General features: G+C 45.3%; 1 long non-coding RNA gene across 1 annotated transcript; it reads right to left on the bottom strand.

The window, feature by feature from the left end:
* Positions 1-1410: 1410 nt before the first annotated feature.
* Positions 1411-3982, bottom strand: LOC122170484. The gene is made up of 2 exons (XR_006171782.1): positions 3232-3982; positions 1411-2337 (listed from the first exon to the last, which is right to left on the bottom strand). It is a non-coding gene; the product is annotated as an uncharacterized LOC122170484 (long non-coding RNA).
* Between the last annotated feature and the right edge of the window lie 9 nt (positions 3983-3991).

Below are 3991 nucleotides of genomic sequence, written 5' to 3'. Positions count from 1 at the left end.
CTGTGTTCAGCTTTGGGCACTCAGTACAGAAAGGACATGGAGGTGCTGCAGCAGGTGCAAAGAAGGGCAGCAAGGCTGTGAAGGCCTTGGAGAACATGGCCTACAAGGAGGGACTGAAGGAACTGAGGCTGTCCGGTCTGGGGAGGTGGTAGCTGAGGTATTATTTATTATTATTATACCTTATTGCTCTCTTCTGAAAAGTGACTGCAGCAGAGCGGGGCTGGTCCCTTGTCACTGGTGACAGGACGAGGGGAAATGGCTTCCAGTAGCACCAGGGGAGGTTTAGGTTGGATATCAGGAAACTCTTCTTTACAGAAAGGGTCGTTAAGCACTGCAATGGGCTGCCCAGGGAGGTGGTTGAGTCCCCATCCCTGGACGTGTTTAAAAACCATTTGGATGTGGTGTTCAGGGACAGGATTTAGCGCAGGGCTGTTAGTTGGGCTAGGATGGTTGGGCTGTGGTTGGACTGCATCTTAAGGTTTTTCCAACCTGAGCGATGGTGTCTCTGCACACTGCTGATGGGGCGCCCAAGGAAATTCTTCCAGAGCTGCCCTCATGCTGTGCCTGCAGCTCCACTGTTGGTCATTCAGTGCAGCACGAGGGGCAGAGCTAATTTCTCCTGGCATCTGCAATCCCTCTCCAAAACGTGTATCACACACTTGTTGTTGAACAGCCCGGCACTTCAGAATACCTTGCCATTTGCTGACAAAAGGGAAGAAAGCTGGGAGTCGTGAGGAGCTACATGTGCCCCCCTTGTACAAATAGAGGGAGCAAGCAGAAGGGAAGATCTTCCCTTTCTCAGTGGGTGTGAGTTTATTACTATTGGTGACACAGAGTTCCCTAGGACTTTTGTGAAGGAGGCAAGAAGACTGTAGTGCTCGGAGCAGTTCAGCTGCATTGAACTATCTAGGCTGCGTGTGAGAAATGTCGTTGCCTACTATGTGCATAACATGCCATCAGTCATGGCAAAACTCTTCTGTCTTCTGGAAGCCAGAGGAGACAGAACTCAGTGCGGCTCAGGTGCCCTGTAATTGCTTTGTTTTGCACAACGTGATGGAGTGCCAACGTTGAAAGCATTGCAATCAAGATCTTAAATGGGTTTGCACACGGAGCAAAAAATGCTAAGTGCCTGGAAGTTGGCTGCAAAAGATTCCAAAAGATTCTTAAGGACGTTCCAACTTGCTGGGAAGGGTTTTCCTTCCAGTGGTTGGTGTGCTGCTGCCCACATAGAGCAAGACACAATAAATCTCTGTGTGCACATGTTGTGTACCACACGTGTGCATCTGCTTTGCAGACAGGTAGGAGCACAGCCGTATGACAGCATGTGGCAGTAATACATAAAAAATAATAGACATCAGTTATAGTTGACAAGGAAATGTTAGGCTTCAGACATTAACAAAGAGCCCTGCGTAATTTCAGGGTTTTATTAGCTTTTTGTGTTGCCTCAGCAACTCAGTGTCACAGACCCCGAGGATTGCAGATGAGTTCTAATGACAGAGAGCATCCATCCGTGTTACAGATGGCGGTTGAGGACTGGCAGTTGCAGCCCAGTGGGTCCCCAGCAGTCATGGCACCGGTGGCATTTACTGCCTGGGAGCCCTTGTGAGCAAGAGCACTTGAGATCAAGTTCTACGGGCTGTAACAGCGTAACTGCTGCCCCGGATGTCTTCCCATTCGGTATGAGGAACATTACAGAACTGCTCCCTGAATTCACCTTCCTTCACACAGTCACTGCAGAAAGAGCAGGCTGGGGCACTGGGCACTGCAAGTTCTCCTTCCAACAGTCAGTCCGTGGGCTGTACATAGTGGCGCCAGCAGCCCTGCCAGGCCAGACTTGTCTTTTATTTTTGCTTTTTTTTTTTTTACTGGTGCTCCACTGTTCCCCAACAAGCTGCAGCAGGACTGCAGAAGGCGATTTCTGGCTTTGTGCTCTTAATAGCAGCTAAATCATTCATGGTTGAGTGACCAAAATAAAAGGTATGCTTCCTTTCCAAGCAGCCCAGTGCTGCTGGGGGAGCGCTGCCCAACCCACAGGCACTGCTTGCAAGTGAGAAGCGCTGCCTGGTGCTGAGTTGCACCTGTGCACAAAGCTGTCTTGAAGCAGCCCCATCCATCCCTGGAGGTGATCAAGGCCAGGTTGGATGGGATCCTGGGCAGCCTGACGATGGAGCGTGATGATGGCCAGCTGTGCTGAGGAAGGAACGTATTTTGCTGTTACACGGTTATAACTTGGGATAGTCAAAGTCCTGCTGCTCTCCAGCATCAGCTACTTTTCCCTTGTAGTTACGAGATACGCCTGTATGCCAGAATGTACGGTGGCTGACTTCAGTCCAAAATCTGTGTTAAAAAATGAGATTATAAATTAGTTATGCGATCAATACCTCTTCCACCTCCCCTGCAACAAGCAGTGTACTTGCCATTCAGTACATAAATCACAGATTAATTCAGTTTTGAGGTCCCTTTTGTAGTTCATTTTAATTAGCTTTGTTAGCTTCCAGCGGGGTAGTGACTGTTACAAGCTTCATCTGTGAAACTGTGATCAAAAGTCGTATGTTTACATGGCTTTTTCTTTCCATCTTTTTTCTAGGCTTTGGGCCGAAGGAAGGTGGAACCGCACAGAAGGCAGCATAACTCACAGAACTTCTTCCAGTGGGCTTCAGAATTGGTTAGAAGGAGCGAAGACTTCTTAACCACTTACCAGATATCGCTTGTGAAATACAAGAGCCCGATCTCTAGGCAGTACCCAAAGCACTTCTCAGAAAAATCCTGCACTGACAAAGCCTGTTCCTCAGAATGAAAACAACATGTAGCTAAATAAATCATCTTAATTACAATACCATCTTTGTAGCACTGGCTTATCATAATCAGAGCCTTTTCTGCACTGTAAGAGATGCTATGAAGATGAGCTACTTTAAGAAATGCTTTGTGCTCTTCAGTGGACACATCTTTTTGAATTGGCTGCAGGGGGTGACAGTTCTGTGTTCCATCAAAATAGATTGCATTAGAATATTTCCCCAAATGTAGCAATTTTTGATGCTCGTGAAGAAACAACAAACTTCAGCTAATGAAAAAGCTGACTGAAGCATGAGGCAGAGGAGAAAAAACAAAAATGAAAAGCCACAACTAAAGAGAAGGCACATGATGACAGCTTACGACAAAACTAACAAGTAGCTGAATTTTGCAGCATCAATTCAAGAAATTCCTTAAACAAAAACCCATAACTTTACTTACACATATTCGATGAACACACTTGTATTTTTCTGGTACTGATAACTCTCCTACAGATTTTATTACAGCCACTGCTTTGTTGTCATCTGGTGGATCAGAACTGTTACTGTAAAAACCATTCTCATCACTGTCTGGCATTTCTTCCTCTTCTTCACTCTAACTTTCATCAGAATTTCCATTTATAGGGAAGTCTGTATTGTCTTCTTTTTCAGGCTCATCCAACTGAAAGAGCTCCGACAGCATGAAGTTTGCTGAAGCAATAATCTTTTCAAAAAAGGAAAGAAAAAACAGATTCATTTCCATGTAAAAATTCTCTTTTGAAAGGCAACAGCAATACACTTGCACTTAGAATAAGGAATAAACAGTACATACAAACAGATATTTGATAATCTGCAAGTACAGCCTGTATTCTCACCTTGCCTGAGCACTGAATGTTTAAACAATATTTAAGAAACAAGTCAAAGGAGATGGCCAGGTAACTGTTGTATGTGCAAACAAAGCAGGCAGTCAAGCTCACCCACATTTGTTTTTACCCACCTTACAAACGAATTATAAACCTCTGCAAACTTCCAGAGAGCAACCTGCCCTTGTGCCTTCCACCAATCTAAAATTTGTTTTAGAAGACAGCCCTTTCAGGGCCTTTGCCTCTTGTTTTGCAGAAGAGGACAAAGGTAAGAATTAGGAAATAGGGCCATCCTGTCCCATACCTTTCTTTCATTCATAAAGAAGGGCAGTTGTTGATCACCCTTTTCTTCTTTTGAGT

The sequence above is a fragment of the Centrocercus urophasianus genome, unplaced genomic scaffold, assembly GCF_019232065.1.
Source record: "Centrocercus urophasianus isolate 14NV4802_14NV808 unplaced genomic scaffold, USGS_Curo_1.0 seq_7, whole genome shotgun sequence".
NCBI classification, from domain to species: domain Eukaryota; kingdom Metazoa; phylum Chordata; class Aves; order Galliformes; family Phasianidae; genus Centrocercus; species Centrocercus urophasianus.
The sequence above is the reverse complement of the archived record's forward strand: the minus strand, read 5'-3'. Positions and strand labels throughout refer to the sequence as shown.